The sequence below is a fragment of the Theropithecus gelada genome, chromosome 16 (genome assembly GCF_003255815.1).
Source record: "Theropithecus gelada isolate Dixy chromosome 16, Tgel_1.0, whole genome shotgun sequence".
In the NCBI taxonomy this organism is placed as follows: domain Eukaryota; kingdom Metazoa; phylum Chordata; class Mammalia; order Primates; family Cercopithecidae; genus Theropithecus; species Theropithecus gelada.
The window spans coordinates 40374322-40399255 of record NC_037684.1 but is presented as its reverse complement, the minus strand read 5'-3'; the positions used below and the strand labels follow the sequence as shown (position 1 = coordinate 40399255).

General features: G+C 49.5%; 1 protein-coding gene across 1 annotated transcript in view; it reads right to left on the bottom strand.

The window, feature by feature from the left end:
• Positions 1–22881, bottom strand: part of CACNG5 (calcium voltage-gated channel auxiliary subunit gamma 5) — a 51852-nt gene extending 28971 nt beyond the window's left edge. The window contains exon 1 of the mRNA XM_025363116.1: positions 22403–22881. The gene's annotated coding sequence lies outside the window, so the exon portion shown is untranslated. The remainder of the gene's footprint in view (positions 1–22402) is intronic.
• Between the last annotated feature and the right edge of the window lie 2053 nt (positions 22882–24934).

The following is a 24934-nucleotide window of genomic DNA, read 5'->3' as shown; positions in this document are numbered from 1 at the left end:
ATCCTGGTTACCAGGATATCCTATACAGTATCCTCTTGTACTATAATTTTGCAAGATGTTGCCGTTGGGTGAAACTAGGTAAAAAACTACATTGAGTCTCTCAGTATATTTCCTATGACTGCATGTGAATCTACAATATCTCAAAATCAAAAGTTTAATTATTTAAAAAATTTCACCTCTGGGCCGGGCGCGGTGGCTCACGCCTGTAATCCCAGCACTTTGGGAGGCCGAGGCGGGCGGATCACAAGGTCAGGAGATCGAGACCATGGTGAAACCCCGTCTCTACTAAAAATACAAAAAATTAGCCGGGCGCGGTGGCAGGTGCCTGTAGTCCCAGCTACTTGGGAGGCTGAGGCAGGAGAATGGCAGGAACCTGGGAGGCGGAGCTTGCAGTGAGCCGAGATCGCGCCACTGCACTCCAGCCAGGGGGACAGAGCAAGACTCCGTCTCAAAAAAAAAAAAAAAAAAAAATTTCACCTCTGAAACAATAACTTCCATTCTCTGCTGGCGGGAGCATAAAAGTAGTTAACTCTTTTGGAAAGCAATCTGGTCGAGCGTTAAGCATTTTCATTCCTCTTGGTTCCAGTGATTCTACCTCTGGGAATTGCTACTAAAAAATATAAACACAAGTACAAAATACACAAAAATGTTGATTCACTGTTGATAATATAGCACAATGCTCAAAGCCACCAGCATGCCTCTCTGCAAAGAAGAGTTATAGGAACTATGGTTTATCCACTCAAGGGACTATTATGTAGTCATTGATGGAAAATATGGTAAGGTGATGTTAAACGACAACAGCAACAAAATGTTGGGATACAAAGCATCAATGGTTTGTTTGCTAATTCCTAAAAAAGAATCTTTTAAAATGTGGGATGATGAGTATACAAATATTAATAATAGTTGCTTTGATAATAGGATTATGGATGAATGTGTTTATTCTTTCTACTTTAGTTTCTTTTCCTCGATTTTGTTTAATACATACGCACGGCTGGGTGCGGTGGCTCACGCCTGTAATCCCAGCACTTTGGGAGGCCGAGGCGGGCAGATCACCTGAGGCCAGGAGTTCAAGACCAGCCTGACCAACATGGTGAAACCTCGTCTCTACTAAAAGTACAAAAATTAGCCAGCCGTGGTGGCACATGCCTGTAGTCACAGCTACTCGGGAGCCTGAGGCAGGAGAATCACTTGAGCTCTGGAGGCAGAGGTTGCAGTGAACCGAGATCACACCACTGCACTCCAGCCTGGGTAACAGGGCGAGACTCTGTCTAAAAAAAAAATATGTATGCACAACTTTTTAATTTAATGACATAATGATCATGCCTCTTTTTAAAATTAAGGAGTTTCCTGGAACTGTCTTCCTGGAGCTAAGGGGCAATGCCGGTCCAGGGAAGAGGGTGGGTAGCTCACTCGCCCCCTGCCGGCTGAACATGGTGGTGCAGCCCAGGGTCCTGAAGAGCCTGAAGGCACAGCCAGGACAGAGCTCCCTGGCTTGGGGCCAATTAAGGGCAGATTTAGGGTTCCCATTCCTAACGCAAAGCCACTCAAAGAATCGCTGCCTGATAAGACAGCAGAAAAAAAAAAGAATCAGGAACATTGTAGCTTATGTGAACTCTGACAAGACTCTTGAGCTTCCTGAGTCTCATTCAGTAAAGATGTTAAATGGTGGCAATAACATGATCTCTGTATTGCAGGACGTCTGAGGGGTGAAATGGGCTTTATTTTGCTAGGCAATGACAATTGTTTTTCAATGTAGTTCTACTACCTACAGTATGTAAGAATTCTCATCCCTTCATATCCTCATCAACATTTGCTATTGTCACATTTCTTAATTTTTATCAATCACAGTGAGAATCAAATGATATCCCATTGTCAACTGGCATTTCTATGATTGCCGGTGATACGGAGTATCTTTTTATGCTTGGCCATTTTTCTCTTCCCTTTTCTGTGAAACACCTGTTCATGTCTTTTTCTCACTTTTTTTTTCTACTGGATTCTTCATCTTCTTTCTTATTCATTTATAGGAGTTCTTGAGGTGTTCTGGATACGAATATTTTGCCATACGTATGTGCTGAAACATTCTGCACAGTCTGTAGTTTCTCTTTTCTTTTTTCTTTATTTTTCTTTTTATTTATTTGGTGGTGGTTGTTGTTGAGATGGAGTCTCGCTCTTGTTGCCCAGGCTGGAGTGCAATGGCGTGATCTTGGCTCACTGCAACCGCCGCCTCCCAGGTTCAAGCAATTCTGCTGCCTCAGCCTCCCGAGTAGCTGGAATTACAGGCACCTGCCACCACACCTGGCTAATTTTTTTTGTATTTTTAGTAGAGATGGGGTTTCACCATGTTGGCTGGGCTGATCTCGAACTCCTGACCTCAGGTGATCCACCCGCCTCGGCCTCCCAATCTTCTCACTTTTTTTTTTTTTTTTTTTGAGACGGAGTCTTGCTCTGTTGCACAGGCTGGAGTGCAGTGGTGCGATCTTGGCTCACTGCAAACTCCGCCTCCCAGGTTCACGCCATTCTCCTGCCTCAGCCTCCCAAGTAGGTGGGACTACAGGCACCCGCCACCACGCCTGGCTAATTTTTTTGTATTTTTAGTAGAGATGGGGTTTCACCGTGTTAGCCAGGATGATCTCGATCTCCTGACCTCATGATCCACCCACCTTGGCCTCCCAAAGTGCTAGGATTACAGGCATGAGCCACAGTGACCAGCCTAGTTTTTCTTTTCTTTTTTACTTCCTTCCTTCCTTCCTTCCTTCCTTCCTTCCTTCCTTCCTTCCTTCCTTCCTTCCCTCCTTTCCTTCCTTCCTTCCTTCCTCCCTTCCTCCTTTCTTCCCTTCCTCCCTTCCTCCTTTCCTCCCTTCCTCCCTTTCTCCCTTTCTCTCTCTCTCTCTCTCTTTCTCTCTTTCTCTCTTTCTTTCTTTTTTTTTGATGGAGTCTCACTCTTGTTGCCCAGGCTGGAGTGCAATGGCATGATCTTGGCTCACTGCAACCTCCGCCTCCCGGGTTCAAGCGATTCTCCTGCCTCAGTCTCCCGAGTAGCTGGGATTACAGGCGCCCACCACATGCCCAGCTAATTTTTTGTATTGTTAGTAGAGATGGGGTTTCACCAGGTTGGCCAGGCCAGGTCTCGAACTCCTGACCTCAGGTGATCCACCTGCCTCAGCCTCCCAATCTTTTCACTTTTTTAATGCTAACTTTTGAGACATTCTTAAATTTAAATTAAATGTATTGTACTATTATTGATTTACATACATTGGTCTTGTATCTAGCGACTTTGCTGCATAACGTTCCTTTGGATTTTCTATGAGGATGAGCATATCGTCTGTGAACATTGACAGTTTTGTAGTTTTTCATTCTAATTCTGACACCTCATTTTTTTTTCTTGTCTTGGTGCACTGTCTAGGGACTTGATGACATAGAAGTGATGATAGTGATATTCTCATCTAATTTGAAAGCGAATGATTCTAACATTTTATCGTTACATATGCTATTTGTTGGAAATACAGCTTATCAGGGTAAGGAAGTTCTCTGTTAGTTTGCAAAGTGGTTTTGTTTTTGTTTTTGTTTGTTTTATAATTATAATGATTTTTACCATATTTTTTCTGCATTTATTGAAATAATGTGTTTATTTCCCACTTTTATCAATGAAGTAAATTATACTTATAGATTTTGTAATGTTAAACCACCCTTGCATTACTGGGATATAGCTTGCTTTTGTTGTCTTACATATATATTCTTAATCTGTTTAGTTTCATCATCAAAGTTATAGTTGAACCACAATGAGATACCATCACACAGATACTAGAATGGCTAAAATTAAAAAGATTGGCAATACTAAATATTGGAGAAGGTTTGGAGAAACTGCAGCTCTCATATGTTGCTGGTAGAAATGCAAAATCGTACAACTGCTTTGGAAAGCAGTTTTGCAGCTTTTTATAAAGTCAAACATGCTCTTGCCACACAACCAGAAATTCCACTCGTAGGTGGGATTCCTAGAAAAATGAAAACTTGTGGTTGCATAAAGACTTACACCCGAGTACAGCTTGATTCATATAGTCCCAAACTAGAAACAACCCCAATGTCCAAAACTGATGAATTGATAAACAAACTGTGGTATATAGAATACTACTCCACAATAAAAAGGAATAAACTACTCATGTATACAACTACATGGGTGATATCTTAAAAGCATTATGCCAAATGAAAGAGTCCAGACACAGCTGGGCATGGTTGCTCACATCTGTAATCCCAGCACTTTGGGAAGCCAAGGTGAAAGGATTGCTTCAGCCCAGGAGTTTGACACCAGCCTAGGCAAGATGGTGAGATGTGAAGCAGAGGGTAGGGGAGGGGAAGGGAGGGGAAGGGAGGGGAGAGAGGGGGAGGGAAGGGAGGGGAAGGGAGGGGAAGAGAAGGAAAGGGAGGGGAGGGGAGGGGGCAAGGGAAAGGAAGGGAAGGGAGGGGAAGGGGAGGGAGGGGAAGGAAGGGGAGGGGAAGGAAGGGGATGGGAGGGGAAAGGGAAGGGTGGGGAGGGGAGGGGAGGGGGCAAAGGAAAGGAAGGAAGNGGGGGAAGGAAGGGGATGGGAGGGGAAAGGGAAGGGAAGGGGAAGGGAGGGGAGGGGGGAAGGGAAAAGAAGGGAGGGGAAGAGAAAGAGAAAGAGAGAAAGGAATGAAAGGAAAGGAATGGAGGGAACAGGGAAGGGAAGGAACAAGGAAGGGAAGGGAAGAAGGCAGGCAGGCAGGTAAGAGTTCAGACACAAAAGACTACATATTGTATGATTTCCTTTATATGAACTTATAGAAAAGCAAAAACTATAGGAAGAGAAAGCAGATCAGTAGAGGGCAGGGCATTGACTGCAAAGAGGCATAAGATAATGTTTTGAAGTGATTGAAATGTTCTATATTATCATGATTACACATTTTATCAAACTCTATACCTAGAAGTGGTAAATATCATTATATATGAATTGTACCTTTTTAAAAGTGATACTTTCTAAATAAGTTTGCATAAAACAGCAATTTTCAGTTTCTTAAAGGTTTAGTAAATCTTGCCAAGTAAAACCATGTGGGCCTGTTTCTTTTGGGGGGCATGTTTTAATTCTGCTTCAATTTTGTATTAGGGTTCTCCAGAGAGACAGAAATGGGGATGATATATACATATATGAGAGGGGATTGATTATGGGAATTGGCTCACATGATTATGGAGACTGAGAAGTCCCATAACAGGGCCGCCTGCACGCTGTGGACTCAGGTATACCAACGCTGTGTCTCAGCCGGATTCTGAAAGCCTCGGAACCAGGGAAGACCACTCTCATCCCGAGGCCAAAGGCCTGAAAACCTGGGAGGCTGCTGGTGCATGTCTCAGAGTCCAAAGACCAGAAAGCCTGAAGCTCTGATGTCCAAGGGCAGAAGAAAGGTGGTGTCTCACCTCCAGGGGAAAGAGAAAGCAAATTTGCCTGTCCCCTGCCTTTTTGTTCTATCCAGGCCCCAGTCAATTAGATGATGCCCATCCACACTGAGAGTGGATCTTCCCCACTTAATCCAACTCACATGCCAATCTCCTGCCAATACGCCCTCATGGCACACCCGGAAACAATGCTTTATCAGCCATCCAGGTGTCCCTGAATCCACCTGGATCAAGACCTAAAATTAACCATTATCGATTGTGTTAATGGCTACAGTCTATTTAGGTTTTCTGTTTTTTTGAGTGACTTCCCAGAAAGTCACCCATATTTGCATAAACTCTTTGATGATATTCTCTTAGGTGTTAAATAATGATCCTCCCACATATCATTTTGGTCTTTTTCTAATTCCCACTATTGTTTGTGTTTTCTCTCTCTTTTTCCCTTTCTGATATTTCCTCAGTTTGGGCAATTTTATTCAGCTCTTATAAACAACCAGCTCTAGATTTTGCTGTTCATCTTTATTTCATTGCTGCTGATGAGAAATCTGCTGTTATTTTAATATGGTTTCTACTCCTTTTACCTCCTTGTTGTTTTAAACACATTGGATTTATTTTATGGACTTTTCCACACTGTTCTACAACCCAGCTTTTGAAGTGCTAATTTCCCCATTTGCTGTCTGTACTAAGTTGCCTCAAGGTTAAACCATGCCTTCATGTGGTCTGTAATTTTTCTTGTGAGCTCATCTTCAGCAAGGCTTCCCCCCAGCCATCCCTATGGGAATCCTATATACCCTGGCTCCTGGAAGAATCTCTGGAAAGTGGTTTTGGATTTGATTCAGCTGGGTGAGCTAGAAGTTCATCGGTCCAGGATCTGATTTTACATTAAATTCTTAGCTCAGGATTTCTCCCCCTTGGGGATGTTAGAAACTTAGATTCTGTACCTGTGGGCAGCTCATTCTTCGGTCTTTGTTTTTTTTGGAGGAGACCCTCCTCCACCTTCCTAGACAATCTGGGCAGAGCTAAATGTCCTGGCAATTTTTGGGGCTGGTAGTTGGCAAATTTTAGCCTCCCCTTCGTGGAGGGGGAGTCTCAGTGCCAACTTCTGGCCTTGCCAGGGCCCAAGACCGCATTTTACAGTCCATGGGTGGGCATTAAAATTCCAGACTTGAGCTATGATGGCACATATCTGGATCCAGTACCCCCTGGTTCTCCTTAGTATTAGTTCACAAGCTCAAGGCTTTGAGTTTCAGTTCCCTGGGGATTTCCTTCTCCCTTATAAGTCAATGATGTATTTTAAAACCTTCTGAAGTGCTGACAGTTGGTACTCTGTTGCCAAAACTAGAAGTCTCAAATTCAGTACATATTTTTCATCCCCCTCCCTTTCCTAGGGGTGGTATTGGAAAGCTTTAACACCCCCGCCCCACATTATGGATGGAGGAGAGGAGGGAAAGCTGCCTCTTTCTATTCTTCTGCATTTCCCAGTATGCTGCAATGAGCACAAATTATTTTTCCAACTGCATTGTGTGTGTGTGTGTATATATATGTATTTGTATATGTATATATATGTGAACTTTAATTTTAAAAATCAACAAAAGATAACCTATATATCAAGAAAAAATATACTTTAGACCAGAGCACTTCATGGAAGAGGGAGGCCAACAGTGAATTTCCTCCCCTCTCCCTGGGATGGCTTTCTTTGCTTCTTCCTGGGGCACAAGCCAGCCTGCCCCAGGCTTTTGCAATGTTCTATTTTTGTTTCATTATTTAACTGTGTCCCATATACACTGCTAAGTGGAGTGCTCAGTTCCATCGTTTAATGGATAACTGACCTCTGTCTGCAAATGCCCAAGTCACATGGAGCTCAGCAGGCCATTAATGGGGTCCTCAGACCCCCTCCCCCGGTCCATTTCAGTCTGAGGCCAAAAGAGCAGGGATGTGGACAAGTCTTTCAATGGAAGACACAGAAGGGTTACAGAATGGAGGGCAGGAAGACAGGCTGGGGTGGAGTCCACTTACAGCCTGCTTTTGGGAGCTGAGGGGCTGCCTGGCTGCAGGGGCTTTCTCACCTCTCCTGACCCCTTTATGATCTACTAAACTCAGCTCCAGGCTGGATTGACTTGGAGCTGTACTGGGACCCACCTCCTGGAGGACTAGGGGATTTTAATTCTTCTTCCTCTTCTTTCATTATTTAATTTCTAGACCTTCGCAGTGATCTAAACTGTATCTTTTGACCACTTGACCCCAAAAAGATCACACACCCAGGAGCTTGGAAAGACAACGGCAGAATCATCAGGCAAGAGGGAGAAAGGGTACGTCACAGAGGTGTGTGCGCCTCCATTGCCTGACCTTGACCCTGGGATTCACAGTGTTTTACCCAATGCTGTCCTATGGGGTTGTGACCTCCGTGGCTCCTTCGATCAAGCCCAGGAAGATGACATTATGGGTGGCATGACCCATCTCACCTGTGAGAACACAGAAGCTGAGAGGGGTGTCCTGCCCAGGGAGGCTAGGGCAGGACCCGAACTTCGTGCCTTCTGGGGTGTGGTCCCCCACCTGTGTTCAGCCATTCAGCCCGCAGAGGTAGGGTGCATTCCCCAGGCAGATCCCAGAGCACAGCCCAAGGCCACTCAGCCAGGAAGTGTAATCCCAAGATTCAGGGTTGGGCACCCTGAATGAGGGGCTCCCGGCCACCACCCCACTGCTAGATCTGCCCTCCTGGGGTGGGAACATGGCTGCCTTCTGTGTTCCTGCCCTGCCTTCCTGGGCTGGCTCCATCTGGCCTGCTGGCCTCTTCCTCCTCTGCCCCTCCCGTCCCAGTGCAGCTAAACCCACCCCTGCCCAAAACCCCGGCGCCTCAGAGGATGAGTGTTCCTCACCCTCCCCACAACAATCCATCCATCAGGATGGAGACGGCCGTTCCCATCCGGAGGGAAGAGGGGGCAGAGGAAATCGATCACCGGGAATGATATCTCTGTATTCTGCCTCCCCTGGTTTATTTCCCTCTGCAGAGGCAGGCGGGGAAAATGTTGGCTGCAGTTTTGACATGAATTGATCCTGAAGCTGGGTGAACCCAGCGGTACTCCCGTAATGGGCAGCCATGGCCTGCCAGCTCTAGGGCTGACAACAAGCACTCAATCAATGCACACGGCGGCAGCCCATTCATCTGATCGCACCCCAGAAGGCACAAAGTTCAGGTCCTGCCCTGGCCTTCCTGGGGAGGACACCGCTCTCAGCATCTGTGTCACCCATCATGTCATCTTCCTAAGCTTAATCGAAGGAGCCAAGGAGGTCACAGCCCCCTAGGAAAACACTGGGTAAACACCGTTAATTGCAAGGTCAAGGTCAGACCTCCTGACTTCTCCTTGCATCCAGCACTGGGGCCTGCTCAGCAGGGTCTGAACGTGGGTCACCAGCTGGCGTAGGGCTGGGGTAGAAGGTCAAAGGAGGGGAGCAGGGCCACTACCAGGACCTCAAATTCATCTCCCCTGCCAAGGTAAAAGCTCCTACCCAACTCGGACTCAAATGCCTTCAAAACTGGGCAGAAATTCCAGTGGCGCGCATGGTCCTATCAGCCAGTAACATTTTAGTCTGAATCTGTAGGGGCTTGTCCCAGTGAGGATGGTCCCAGTGTTGTTTCAGGGATGTGGTAGGGTATATGAGGTGACCGTGTGCAGGGCCCAGCCCACACCTGGGACTGTCTCCCCTGCCGATTAAGCCAGGTTCTGGCCTTGGCCCTGCAGCCCCCATCTGATGGTGTGACATTCGATGGTGTGCTCTCCCTGAAGCCTCAGTCACCGACGGAGCCCTCCGTCTTCTCACCTGGGACTGCTTCCTTGGTATTCCCAGGTGAGACAACACTGGGAGATCACACTTCCTTGCAGAAGGGCTAAGACCATGAAACATGGCAGTGTATGTGGAGGTGGGCCCAGTGCCTGGCACATGGCCGCTGCTCTCCCGTCAAGCTTCTGGAAGTTTCCCTCAATCCTTGGAATAAGGGGAGAACACAGGGACACCCAGAAATGGAGCAACGCCCCTTAGGAAGGATTCAGAGTGGGCAGCAACCAGTCACAGAGGGCTGGGCTGTCGGGTTCAGATTCAGGAAAAAAGATCAAGAACCCCTGCTACCGGCAGTCTCAGGTAGAGCCGGAGTTGAAGGTGGGTGGGAGCAACCAGGTTGTCTCAACATGAAGGGTGAGAAAAAAAGACATTTTCCATGCCCACCCTTCTCCAGGAAACAACACTCCTTCCGGGAAGCCGGTGGGGGCCCACCTGACCCCATCACTCACAGCCCACCCCGGCCAGCAGTCTGGGCTCCATCAGAGAGACATGCCCTGTGCCCTGGAAGGAGGGAGCTGGCCTTGGTGCTGTGCATCTGCCGGCCCCAGAGCACCTGGCATGCCCTTTCTGCAGAGCAAGGGTGAGGTTGGCCCAGACATCTTCACCTCTGGGATGAAGAGGTGCAAGGGAGGGCTGCCCACCAGGGAACAGATACCTATTTTGAGACCAAGTAAGATTTACATAGGAAGTCCCCTGTCTCCTAGGGCCCTGGCTGGGGGAAAGTGGGTGAGGGGGTGTCTGGATATATCACCCTAGGGGGAAGGTGATATGGTTTGGCTGTGTCCCCACCCAAATCTCATCTTGAATTGTAGCTCCCATAATCCCTATGTGTCATGGGAGGGACCCGGGGGGAGGTAATTGCATCATGGGGGTGGGTTTTTCCCCTTGCTGTTCTCGTGATAGTAAGTCTTACGAGATCTGATGGTTTTAGAAAGGGCAGTTCCCCTGCACACACTCCCTTGCCTGCTGCCACGTAAGATGTGCCTTTGCTCCCCCTTCCCCTTCCACCACGATTTTGAGGGCTCCCCAGCCATGTGGAACTCTGGGTCCATTAAACCTCTTTTTCTTTATAAATTATCCAGTCTCAGGTATTTCTTCATAGCAGTATGAAAAGGGACTAATACAGAAGCTATTGCTTTCTGGCACATCAACACTTACTGCCCATGAGTGGGGCCTCTGGAGGGCAAGTTGTGTCCAGGTACAGAAGTCCAAGGGACACTCTGGGAGACAGAGGGTGCCAGGTACACAGACAGGAGCCGGGAACAGAATGGAGCTCCTTCAAGCCTCAAGCCTCTGACTTTTCAGCCTCACATGAGCCATGAAGTGAACAGGTTGGTAGCTAAGTGTGCACAGTCCCTGAACGCAAACTCTGGCTCTGCCACCAAGCAGGTGTGTGGCTTTTGACAAGTTTGCTTCACTGCTTAGTGCCTCCACATGTGTATCTGTAAAACATGGGTAACCACACTTCCAAAGGTTTTCAGGAAAATCGTAAGTTTTGGCGAGGATGTGGAGAAATTGGAACCCTCATACTTTGCAGGCTGGAGCGTAAAATGATGCAACCACTGTGGAAAACAGTTTGGTGGTGCCTTGGGAAGTTGCACACAGTTACCAGACAATCCAGCAACCCCATTCCTAGGGATATACCCAAGAGCATTGAAAACAAGTGTTCAGACAAATATTTGTACATGAATGTTCATCATGCATTATTCGTAAGTCCAAAGGTAGAAATAACCCAAATTTCCATTCGTGTGGTAGCATGCCTGACTAGTACTTTGTTCCATTTTATGGCTAGATAATATTCCATTTCATAAATGGACACACTGTGGTACATCCATAAAATGGAATATTATCCAGCCATAAAATGGAAGGAAGCACAGATGCATGCTGCAACACGAATGAACCTTGAAAACATTATGTGCAGTGAAAGAAGCCAGGCACAGGGGCCATATGTTGTATGATTATAATTCCATTTATGTAATGTGTCCATAAAAGGCAAATCTAGAGGGACAGAAAGCAGATTAGAGGTTGCCAGGGACTTGGGAAAAGAGGGAATGGGAGTGACTTCTTCACGGGTGATGAAAATATTCTGAAACTAGAGAGTGCTGAGAGTTGCACAATATTTGAATGTATTAAATGCCACTGAATCACACACTTTAAAATGGTTAAAATGGTAGATTTTATGTTATGTGTATTGTGCCACAATAAAAACCCCTAAATATTGCATCTATTTATATCAAAGAATATGATTCACCATGATTTAAAAAACGCATACCCAAAGTGTATGCATATAAGCAATTATGAGGGGCAGGGAGGTTGCTGAGGGAGGATATTAAAGGAGACTGGAAGCAAAGTGCTTGGCATAGAGTGAACCATGAAGTAACAGCTCAGTAAACACCAGCATCCCTCAGCTACCCCTCGTGTTAGAGAACATGCCTCTATTGGCCACGCCCTTTCACACATCACCTGGTCTTGGAGCCCCGAGAGGCACGAGGTCAGGTCCTTAATGTCTTGCAACTGCACATTGTGGGCCACGTGACCCTGCCTCCCAGAGTGGATGGAGACGAGACCCCAGGGATGGGACTTGCCTTGAAGGTCTTAATAACTCACCTCCATGGAGGTCTGTGATTAGCACTGGGGGACACAAGCTTCTCGGGCCAAGGCAGATCTCCAAAGGGCAAAGGAGACACTGGGCATTGATTTCAGTGACCGCGGCATGAATGCTATTCAACAAGCAGCTAGTAAATATCCCTTTGGTGAGTCCCTGGTCTAGTGGGGTAGCTGGGAAGGCACCGATGTTGGTAGTGCAGGGGCAAGTTGACTGATGGAGGTGTGCTGGGGATGCCACAGGAGCACAGACAAGGACCCCTAACTGGGGAACATCTGGGAAAGCTTCTGGGAGAAGCTGATCTTTGAGCTAGTCCATTCCATCACCTGGTTCTTGTATGGAGAATAGCTTTTTGTTTTTTTAAAAAAATTTTACTTTAAGTTCTAGAATACACGTGCAGAACGTGCAGGTTTGTTACATAGGTATACATGTGCCATGGTGGTTTGCTGCACCTATCAAGCCATTATCTAGGTTTTAAGCCCTATATGCATTAGGTATTTGTCCTAATGTTCTCCTTCCCCTTGTCCCCAACCCCCCGCCCCCCGACAGATCCTGGTGTGTGATGTTCTCCTCCCTATGTCCATGTGTTCTCATTGTTCAACTCCTACTTATGAGTGAGAACATGCAGTGTTTGGTTTTCTGTTCCTGTGTTAGTTTGCTGAGAATGATGGTTTCCAGCTTCATCCACGTTCCTGCAAAGGACATGAACTCATTCTTTTTATGGCTGCATAGTATTCCATGGTGTATATGTGCCACAGTTTCTTTATCCAGTCTATCATTGATGGGCATTTGGGTTGGTTCCAAGTCTTTGCTATTGTAAATAGTGCTGCAATCGACATACATGTGCCTGTGTCTTTAGGGGAATAGTTTTTGTTTTAAATGAAGAGAAGAGAATTTTGGAAGAGTCAGACCCTGTGCTAGATATTTTGGTTACCTTTGCCTTTCACAAATTCCAAAGGTTCAGAAAGAACATGGGGCTCCTGAGGTTCAAATCCTGGACCTATGAGCTTGGTGACTTTGGATGAATTACTTAACCTCTCTGTGCCTCAGTTTCTTCACCTATAATATGTGTTTCATGACAGTGACCTCATAGACATTCAGTAGAGCACTCAGTATGGGAAATCCAAAGTAGGAACTTGTCATCATCATAGCCATTCCCTTGCACACAATGGCTTTGGGGCCGAGATCACTGACACCACGATCACTGACACCATTGTCTATAAGGACCCGTTAACTTCACTCTTCCCAGCCACAAACTTCAGCTGAGCCTCGTTCAGACAATATAGAGAGGATATGATGAACTCTGTGTCCTCAGCACCAGGAAGACACAGTGAATGGCTGTCAATATATCAAGGACCTCTTGCATGACATCTGTCTTCTCCTTTATAATTTTATCATCATGTCTATCTTATACAGTAGCTGCTCTCCTTCTCATTTTAGAATTAAGGAAACTGAGGCTCAAAGAGGTAAAATGACTCGCCTAAGGCCACATGGAGCAGTTGAGCTCCAAATCCCATATTCCCTCTGTCCACTGCACAGTGCATATGGCAGGGGCCCAGGACTAGTGATTAATAGCCCAGGTTTGAATTCCCAAGCTAATGCCTACAGCAGAGCTGGATGCCTGATCTGAAAACACGCATGATGATAAGGTGTACCTCATAAGAATGAGACAACAGGATGCTTACAAAGACTTTGACAGTGATAAGAACCCAATGAGTATTAGCTTCTAGAATTACTCTATCATCCTGCTACCTCCTATCAGAGAACTACTGGTGACCCATGCTCCTGCAAGCATCTGGCTCTGGAAGGGACAGCACAGATCTGCTCTCTGATTCATCACTCCAGACCCCAGAGAGTATGGACAACTCCCCAGCCCAGGCTCTCTCCCCCGGAGTCAAGGTCTTCTTTCTTCCCAGCTGTGTCCCCCATGCCAAACTGCACAGACATAAATTCCAGGAGCAGCTCGTACTCTTTCGCTTGAGATCACCCAGTGTGAGAGCAATTCCAACACTGGCTTATTCCAGTGGTTCCTGCCTCCCCCCACCCAGGACCAGGCTGACAGCTGGCTTCCTTCCAGATAGGAGCAGCACCCTCCACCTGACCTGCACCACTATGCCAGCTGCCTTTGAGTTGGGAGCAGGCTGTTTCCACCCACGAAGGGCTCATGGAAGTCCCAACTCCTGGATCAGGACCACCCCCGCTGCAGCATCCTTGCTCCACAGTGATCCAGGCAGCCTGGGTTTAAACACAGGGGAAGATGGGAAACTCCCCGTCAGCCAACGCCACGTGAGCAGAAGTCTTCCCACGACTGCACCATGTCTACCTCCTGGTAAGGTCTTTTCCTGCCAATTCAGATTTACTCTCTGGGATTATGGAGATAGGTCACATTTCCCAAACACTCTGCCAGAAACAGAAATTACTTCAACAACCAGAAAATAAAAACCAAAAGGAACAAGGGTCACTGAAGCACGAGCAACTTCCGTCCAACCTGTAGCTCTTGAAATGTCCTGTCCCCCTATGCCTTCCAAGCTTTTCCTCTCCCTCGTTTGGTGCCTTTACTTCTTTAGGTGCTGGACTTCAGAGTGGCGCAGTGAAAGCCTGCCCCCATTAGCATCAGAAGGGCCTAGGTTCAAATCCTGGCTTTGCCGTTTATCAGCCATGGGATTGTAGGCAAGCTACTGAGCCTTGGTTTCCTCATCCGTAAAATGGGAATCATAATACTCTCAACCAAGATTATGGTAGAGGATTCCATTAAATAGTGCAATACATGTCAAGTACAAGCTAGATGCTCCCAAAGTGGGAGTTTTTATCGGCCACCATCTTTTGGAAATGTCCTAACACATCAGCCTCTTTCCAGTTGCTGGCATGCGGGACTGAAGACAGTGCTTTAGAAAATTACTCAGCCAACTCATAGGCCATTTGTCCCACTTGCCCACTGGCCTGTTTGCCCCCAACAGTACCTGCTCTTTCTTCAAGAACTGACCCCTCTACCCTAGGAGTGGTCCTTATAGGCACATCGCCTGGTCCCAGCTGCTTGGCCAAAGGTGAACACCTGATGTAGCCAACTCCATCAGACGCTTCCTCTCAGGAAGGGCCTGGCTCTTTTTAAGGTCCAACAGATTGCCTGGGGCTCTTATGGCCTGAGGTCTGCAGAGGAAACTAGGTCTGCTGGCCCTGGCGTCAGAGACGCTGCAAGAGCTGTGGGTCCTGCCTCTCTTTAACTCCGGATTCCGGGTTCTCATGAAATCGGACTGTGAGGCCCATCCTTGAGTTCCAGGACACACCTGAGGCCTCTCATCAACTCTGCCTTTTTGCTTGAGCTACACTGAACAGAAGGAGCCTACAGGCTTGACTTCCGAGAGACCCGGGTTCAAATCTCAGCACTGCCACTTATTAAGTGGGTAACTGTGGGCAGTGGCTCAACCTCTCTGAGCCTTGGGCTTCTCATCTGTAAAGTTCCTTTATCTGCAACAACCACAAACCCTCCCGACAGTGCTCTTATTATCTGTCTTACCCATGCAGAAGACTGAGCAAGAGTCAGCAAGGAACTTGGTTAAGGTCCTGGGGTAGTGGGTGGTACAGGTCAGATATAAACTCTCCCAGGCCAGGATGCGACCCTCTCACCACCTTGCCTTGCCTGGTAGAGGCTGATAAGCTACTCCCCAACCCTGGAATCACTTTTATATTTCACAGGCCTCCTCGCAGACCACCAGCCCGGCCCATTTGGCAGTGAAGGTGAGGGCATGGCGGGCAGTGGGGCCGGGGAGAGCAAGGAGTTGAAGCCCCCCTAAACCACACTGGGAAAGCGGTACCCTCTTCTGGCCTTTACTTTTTGTGTGATGGAAGATACTCTGATTTCTCGCTTGGCTCCACAGCTCCATCTGCTCCGTGGTGCCCGTGTCCAGCTTGATTTTCAAATAATCACAGTCCCTTGAGCTCTGGAGCTGCAGGACCTGCAGAGGTTCTGGACTGGAAAACCTCTAAGGGAGGGACAGTTTAATTCCAGAAAACATGCCTGACCCTTGACTCAGAGCAGATGCTCCAGAAATAGATTGTGGAGAAGATGAATCCTCTCCCATCCCGTCCTTTTACAGATGGGAAGCAGAGGCCCAGAGGAGTGTGGGGACTTGTCTAAGCTCATGCACAGTGAGAATCACTGGGCCTCAAACCCCTGTTGCCCCTCCTGAAGCCAGGGCTCCTCCTGTGGCAGCCCCCCTGAGAAGATTCCTGGGCAGGAGGCCTCCCTGCTGTCCTGCCTGGCTCTCCTTGCGTAGGGCAGCGGGAGACAGCTCGGAGGATGCTCCTTTGGGCAGGTACAGAAAGGGCTGCCACCTGCTGGGCGTTACCTTCAGGTGAGTGGAAGGAGCCAATTCCGGCAGTGGGCATTTGGGGATGTTTTCCTGGATGGGCTGGGAAAGGAAAATAAATCTTGGAGCCCCCAAATCACTAAGCTAAAGGGAAACTCAAGCTGGGAACTGCTTAAGGCAAACTTGCCTCCCATTCTACTCAATGTCATCCCTCTGCTCAGAGATAGATGCATATCTGACTGCCTCTTTTGGAACGGCTAATCAGAAACTCAAACAAATGCAACCATTTTTCTCTCATTCACTCATATTCACTGCAGCTCAGTGAATAGAAGCCCTCTCTGTGCTCTGCGTTGTCCTGCCTTTCTGGACAGAACCAATGTACATCTTACATATATTGATTGATGTCTCATGTCTCCCTGAAATGTATAAAACCAAGCTGTGCCCCAACCACCTTGGGCACACGTCGTCAGGACCTCCCGAGGCTGTGTCACCGGCACATGTCCTCATCCTTGGCAAAATCAACTTCCTAAATTAACGGAGACCTGTCTCAGATATCTGAGGTTCACAGGCCTGCCCAGCAAAGTCACGTGGCTGTAACATCCCAACGTCATCAGAAGCCACAGGCTCTGGAAGACACACCACCTCTGACAGCCACTTACTCAGGGATCAAACAGGGCAAATGCACAAAGACACACTGGCAGACACACACACCTCCTGAGAGGGATCTCACACATCTGGAGCACACAGAGACACACCAGTGTGCCCGACAGTCCCAGGAAACTTCCTTCCTGGGGTCTCGCTGTCACTGCGGCGCATCCCCAAGGAAGACATTCCCACGCAGGAGGAGCAGGGGGGTTCAACCATGAGAGTTATCAGGGAGGTGTCTGCGGATACCAGCAGCTGCTCCTCTTTTTTCAACTCTAGGGTATTTTTAAAACCCACATCTCCAGTGATGAGCCTGCCTCTGACATGTGCCTCTGGAATAATGTGAACCTGCCAGATGGGTTCATTGATGCTCCCTAGATTTAAGTCTTAGGGGTTCTGAGGCTGCAGAATCTTGCTAATGGAGCCTGTGCTGGCTGCCCCTGCTCAACCCCATGATCCTTCACTTGGGTTCAGGCTTAGCTTCCTTGGGAAGCCGGGGCAGCATCATCAGAGGGAACCCAGCAGGCTGGCCCTGAAGACCCTGGGAGATGCTGACTCTGAAAGGGCCGGACCTCCTCCTTAGCTCCGGAAGAGGGAGCGCTTGACTTCCCCTGACCTTCTGGGATACTGGCTTTGACCTCAGCAGATGGCATTGCTGCAGCTCAGTGAATAGATACACAAGTCCAGAGCACGCGCCCGTGGCTGGGCGGATTGGGAGGGGGCCACCTGCCCTCTGGCTTCTCGCTGGCACGCGTGCACAGAGAGGGGGCACTGAGGACAGCACTCCCAACAAAAGCCCTGCAAAGTGGGGATCACCAGTTCCCAGAGGAAACCGAGGGTGAGGGAGATTCTGTGGCTCGTCTAAGGCCACCCGGCTAGTAAGAGACTGTGCTAGGATTTGAACTCAGTTCTGTGCGGCCCTGAAGTCCACATTTTAGTGTGGACAGTAGACAGTGGGCTGCCCATGCTCATTCCCCAACAGCGCTGCCCGAATTCCTTAACGCTTCTGGGCCTTGCTTTTCTCAACTGAGCAATCAAGTAAAGGCATAACACCCGATAGCACTTCAGTACACATGCGCGGAATAGCCCTGGAGTGGCGTTTGTGCCTAGTAGGTAGTGAGCATTCACTGACCTCCCCTTTTTACTCACAGAGAAAGCTCACAGCCCTTGGTGATGGGGGACCCATCAGAGCCCAACCAGCTGCTCCCACATTGCCCACTCCCCAGACTCACTGCTCCTCCGTGTTCCTCCAGTTTCTCTTGCTGCAGCTGCTTTGGAAGCTCTTTCCCAGACCTCTCACTCTCTCCCCACCTTCCCATCTCTGATAAATGTCACCTGCGCAGTGAGGCCCTTCCTGGCGCTCCTTCTGAAAATGGCAACCCTGCCTCACCTGTGCTCTCTACACCCTGACCCTGCTTGGTCTTTCTAGCATCTTCACCACACAGCCTCCTCCGTTTTCCACTCCTACACCACATGTGTTGTTCATTTCTCTCTGTGGACTGCTTGCTCCTAAGAAACAGGATTGATTTTGGTCTTTCTTTCTAGCTGTATCCCCAGTGGTTCTCAACAGCAGACTACTTTGCCTCCCAGGGGATTTTTGGCAAGCTCTGGAGACATTTTTGGTTGTCAGAATGGGTGGGGGTGGCCTGGCATAGTGGTTTACGCCTGTAATCCCAGCACTTTGGGAAGCCGAGGCAGGTGGATCATGAGATCAGGAGATCGAGACCACCCTGGCCAACATGGGAAAACCCCATCTCTACTAAAAATATAAAAATTAGCCGGGCGTGGTGGCACATGCCTGTAATCCCAGCTACTTGGGAGGCTGAGGCAGGAGGTTTGCTTGAACCTAGGAGATGGAGGTTGCAGTGAGCTGGGATCGCGCTACTGCACTCCAGCCTGGGTGAGAGAGTGAGACTCTGTGTCAAAAAAAAAAAAAAAGAATGGGTGGGGGCCTGGGGTGCTACTGGTATCTCATGGATAGAGACTAGCACTGTTACAGAGCATCCTACACCGCCCAGGACAGCCTCCCCTGCACCAAAGAGAAGAACAAGGCAGCCCCGAATGCCAATAATACTCCAGTCATATCCCTGTTACTTAGAACAGCAGCCAGCACATGCATAGCAGGTACTCAGTATATGCTCATTATGGAAGAATGAGGAGCTGCTATCATCATTGTTGTCATCGTTACTATTATTTAAGAACAGATGTGGTCTAGAATCATCCTTAAGGATGGTCCCTTGGGTGCTCATGGCCAATAGGTCACACTGGTGACTTAAAACATCTTTCTTTTGGTCTAGGCTCTGCCCCCTGGAGCATCCAGAAAAGGCAGCAAACTGCTCATTGCTGGGGCTTCACCAGCCAGGACCAGTCCACATCATGAAGCCTCCCGGGCGCCCAGGTGATACCAGCCTTCTCCTCCCCACAAGGAGCCTGGCCATGGGCTGCCGTGAGCAGGGACCCTCAGTCCTCACCCCTATCCCCCCTTCCGCTTGTCTCCACACTGGAAAACTCAGGACCTTGTGCCCAGCTGAGCAAGGAATCACCTCCACAGGCCTTTTCAGGGTGATCCCAGCCGAACTCTGCTCCCCCCCAGGCCACTCTCAGCCTAGGAGACTCGTGGGACTGAGTGAATTATGACATTTTTGCTTCTTTCAAGAAAGGGCAAGAGGAGTGACAGGGGAATTTTCAGGGAGGCACAGCCAGGCAGGGGATACTCTGTCATTTTGCTGACCTAACAAATTATCACTGACGATTTTAAACAGCCAGCGTGACCAGGCCAGCCTCTCCTAATGCAGAGGGCACCACCCATAGAACACATGAAACCCCACGTGGCGTGTTCTGAGCGGCGGGTAGAGCAGCATGAAAAGAAAGGATGCTTTTGCATCAAGGACTATTTCACCTCTCCAACAGGCTGCCAGAGCCCATCCCAGCCACAGGCCTGCCACCCACCCTGTATTCACACGGAGAATTCCTGCTTGAGATTCACAACTTTCCCTGCCTGAGGCCTGCCCCTTCCCCTCACCCCAAGCCTCTCCTTCTCCCTGGGGCCTTCTTGAGCTTAGCAGCTGGGCCTGTCTCTGCAGAACTGTGAGGCCGGCAAAGTACAATCTTCTCTCTGCTATACTCCCCAAGCTTCTCTTTCCCTCCTCTCTGTTCTGCCTTCTCTTTCTCTCCTCTCCAAGGTCCTGAAAGATTCTAAACAAGTCATTGATGCTAAGGTTTAGTAACTGACATAAGACTATGAACCACAGGAATAAGTCTCTAATGGTGGGATATTAAGCATCAGATGACTAGGTCTGGGGAAACAGGATGATATTTGGTGGGCAGGGGTTGTCCTGGTGCCCCTGAAGTCTCAAGTGGCTAGTCCCAATTCTGCCAGGGAGTAGGACTGGCCCAAAACTCAGAAAAGATGACAGAGCAGGCATGTGCCAAGTGTCAATGAACCAGGAGACTGTGTGGGGTGGGCCCAGGACACCAATGGCTGGGGGCAGAAGCTGGGGACAGAAGTGCCAGCTCCCCGCAGAGGCAGGGCTTGCTGGAGACTGGGTTGCATCCTCCATCCTCACTTTTTGGGAATCCAAGCTCAATCTGTGAACTACCCTGCTACTAAAATTCACACCACTTCCCCCACCTCTAAGGATGGCATGAGGGATCCTAGCTACACAGCCACTTCCCTCAAGTCCAATGTCAGAGAGTCAGGCTGGGGGCTAGAGAAAGCAGAGGCCACAACACCAGCCCTGAACCTTTCTGACCTTACTTGATTCTCAAAACACCCTGCCAGACCCATCTTACAGATGAGGAAGCTGAGCCTCTAAGCCTTCTGTAAGTTGGACAATGTCACACAGTCAGGGACCTAGCAGGGTTTGGAGCCCATGTTTTCCACAACAGCCTAAGGCCAGTCTCTTCCGAACAAGCATGAACAATTCAGCCAATCTCTCCATGCACCAACTTACAGAGCCCCAGCTTACAAGCCTGAGAACGGCTGAGTTCCCACAAGCCTGCTGTTTGCTTGTGGGGCCTTGGATGCAGCCAGCCAGGATGCTGGGGTTCTCACATCACCAACAGCCCCAGCCACAGCAGGTCCACATCCCTATCTTCCGTCGAACTGGACTACCCAGCCCCTCAGCACATCCACTGCCTTTCACATGACAAGAGGGAGGAGGTTTGGGGGTAGGGAGGTCTCAGGCACAAGCACAGATTTCACCCTGTTAGGCACACTGGCCCTGAGATGGGGTGTCCCCAAGCTACCTCTAAGGGCTGTGTTAGCAGAGAAGTGACGCAGAGCTAGGGCTTCTCAGGCAGCCAGGAGACTTTGGCATGAGGGGCTGGCTACAGGGTCTGGAAAGGGGTGCCACTAACCTGCCACTGAGATGCCTGTGGTCCTGAGATACTCTGAAACCAGGACATCAGAGTCAATCCAGATCCCATACCCACACCCAGGCAATCCAGGCTGTTAACTGATCAAGACCTGGGGTTTGTGGAGATGAGGGGAATGGGTGTGAGGTGGCCAGGAGGGGAAGCCTCATCTTGTGTTCCCCAGGATGGATGTGGAGCAGAAGCCAACCTTGGTGACAGCTTGTATGTGACATCTGTCAAACTGAGACAGCTCCCACTTGGGGATCCTGTCCTGGGTCCTGCTCTAACCCAGTCACTGATAATCCATTGCAAAGTAGGTGAATCCCTTCCTTTCTGGGAACAAGGGCTTCCTCAATCACCAGTATACCTGGCAGGTACTGGGGGCAGCCCCGGGGCAGCCTTGGAGAGAAGCTAGTCAGAATATGAGCTTCTTTCCTCCCCAGCCAGGCTCCCGGAATTATTTCTCAAATCATTTTCAGTCCTAGGAAGTGATAATTTGATTTCACTTTAACATTTTTAACAAGCTGCATCTTCATCAACTGCCAAATTAGGCTGAGAGCAAAGAGATCGGGTAATCACAATGAGGGGCTTTGGAGTGATTGGGGAAATCAAATTGGGGGTGTGCCTGGGGGGTTGACACTTCACACTCAGCACCTGCTGCGGGGTCCTCATCGCACCACCCTGATCACCCCTGTGAGTCCATCTCTGCTCAGTGGCTCCTGGCAGGGACACCTCCTCCTATCAACCCTCCCCACAGGCAGGAGAAGGAAACCCCAGGTCCCACAAGCTGGAGAAATGAGGCCAGCCTGCAGGCTGTGATAAGCGGGGAGTCGGACCCGCGTAGGCCGACAGCCCAGCTCAACAGGTGGTGGTGGGCTCATTCCTTCCTGCATTCTCCGGATAATTCTGCCAGCCCCATTCAAGTCCGACGTGGAAAAGTCTGCCCTCAGCTTTGGCGTGGGTAAACTGCCTGGAAGCGACGGCAAAGAGGGGGCGTCATCATCTCCCCCGACACATCCTTGGGACAGACAGATGGACAGACACACACGCACACGCGCACACACACGACCGCGCTCCCCATCACCCTGCCCCTTCCAAGGTGTGCGATCGCGGGGGCTCTCCGGCCCCTGCCCCTGGCTGGGCGGTCATGGGGGCACAGCCCGGCGCCGCGGCCCAGCACCGGTGGGAGACCGTCCCCCAGGGACCCCCAGGATGGAAGAGCTGGTCTCTCCCGGTCTTCCCGGCTCTTACCTCGCTGGAGCGGCCGCGACCCCCGACCCGGGTCCAGTGTCCCTCGCCGGCTGGGCGAGCGGGGCGGGAGGTACCGCGCTAATCTGCCCGGGACGCCCGCCCCGTCCAGTCAGCCCGAACCGCTCCGCGCCAGTGACCGTGGCCGCCGCCGCCGCAGCTCGCGCCCTGGACCCCGAGAGGGAGGGGCGGGCAGGGGGCGGGGCCGAGGGCGGGGCCTCCCCACCCCTGCGCTACCAGCTGCGGGCGGGGTTTGGGACCGATCGGATGCGGTCTCCCAGCCCGGGAGGTGAGCACCTCTGGGGTAAGCACCCTCGTGGGGGTGGCAGGTGAAGAGTTGGGGGCTGGCGTGGGAGAGGAGAGGCTTTCAGAGTCCGCATCGGGCTGGGAGGCCCTGCCTGGAGTCGGACTCACCTTCAAATTCCAGCAGCTGGGGCTGCTGCCTCTGCTGTTGCTGCTGCTTTTAAATAAGGATGATGATGATGATGATGATAACGATAACAGAACAACAATGCCAGCTAGTATTTATTGAGCACGTACTAGTGTAAGCGTTCAATGAGCATCACACGTATTAAGTCATTTAATTCTCACACAAATCCCATTTTACAGATGAGAAGACTGAGGCACAGGGTGCTTAAGCAAGGAGTCTGAGGACACACAGCTGGAAAATGGCAGAGCCAGGATTGCAGCTCAGGCCTGTCTAGGTGCAGAATCTGAGCCTTTAAAGCCCCACTATGCTTTTGTGCTGGGTGGTCTTAAGCTAAGTGTTTGTCCCTCTTAACTGTAAAATGGAAATATGTGTCCAATAAGTGGTCGTAACTAACACTTAAATATTTCTTCCTTTCTTAGGTTCTATGTCTCCTTTAGTCTCTGGGTCCTGGACACCGAATAGGTGCTCAGTAGATGTTTGTTAATCTGTGACTAATTTGAAAGTGGCAGCTGGAGCCAGTGTGGTCAGCCAGGTTGGAAGGCGCACCCAGGGGCTAACTCTTCCTGGCTTGCATAGCCGCACATCTTTATTGCTTTGACGTGGCAGCCTGGCCGATGTCTTTGTCCGGCACACTTGTGCAGATGCTCACAGACCAGCAGCTTCCCCTCAAAGGCCTGTAAAATCTCTGCAGACCATGAGGGGGTCGAAGATGTGGCATGTGGAAATATGTGGGAGCCAAGTTGGTTGCTAAATAATGAGACATCAGCAGTGAACATATTTGTTTAAAACTGTAGGGTAGAAACCCTTATAGAAGCGTTTCTGTTGCTGAGGTCTCCTGACATGGGAGGACTTTGTCACACGTGAATGGGGCCAGGTGGAGTTGGGACAACTGAAGGTTTTTGGAAAGGATACACTAAGTGTCTATTCACAGCATTTTAGGCTTATGCAGTTTTTCGCCTTTTCTCCCTTTTCCCACCTATCCCACGAGTGTTCTTCTCTACCCCCCAGAATACCCTGATGGGAAATCTTCATCCGTTATGATGGGTGACCACATCTCCCACTGGATTGAGTGCCCCCATATCTCGAATTCTCAATGCCCATTATCCTCAAACTCTTCCAAGTGTGATAGTTCCTTCTGCGTGGATTGCCCTCTACCCTACTTGGAAAACTCCTATACATCCTTCAAGACCTTATTCAGTTTACTCCCTTTGACCCAAGAATGGATTTCTTCTTCGTCTCTGGGCCCAGGAGCCTCTTGCACAGCTCTCACTGGTATGGCAAGGATGAATTTATTGTCAATCTTGCTAACTATGCTGGGAGCCCCTTAAAAGGAGAAGGTCTGATGCATAGTAGGCACATAGTATTTGCTCAATGAATGACTGGAAGTTGGACACATCTCCCCAAGACTAAAGCTGTCAAGGAGAAAACCACCAAACAAAACTTCAGAGGGAGCTGGATCAATGAAATGAAAAGATGAAAACGGGCAAAGCACCCAGGAGATGTGCCTTTTGCAAAGTCTGCAGTTCATATTCCCAGCAAAGGCCAGAGAGGCTGGCCTGGGATCCATGCCCTGTGGGTCACCTCTGTGGGCTGTCACCATGTCCTCCAGCCACTGAAGAGTATGTGTATGGAGTGGGGGTGAGCAGACTGCCTGGTGTTGGGTGTCAGGAAAGGGGTGGGTGGGAGAGGGGATGTCCCCCCTTGTGGGCTAATTGAATCCCAGAATGTCCACTTGCCCCCTAGATAGGCCCCCTTTTTGATCTGTGTGATCCTATTCTCTGGATCATCTTGCAATGCTTATGGAGAAATAACAGATCAATTGACTGCAGAAGACACCCTTGAAAAGGGAAGCTAGTGGCCGGGCGCAGTGGTTCACGCCTGTGATCCCAGCACTTTGGGAGGCTGAGGCAGGCAGATCACGAGGTCAGGAGATCGAGACCACCCTGGCTAACAGGATGAAACCCCATCACTACTAAAAAATACAAACAAAAAAAATTAGCTGGGCATGGTGATGGGAGCCTGTAGTCCCAACTACTCGGGAGGCTGAGGCAGGAGAATGGCATGAACCCTGGAGGCAGAGCTTGCTGTGAGCTGAGATTGCACCA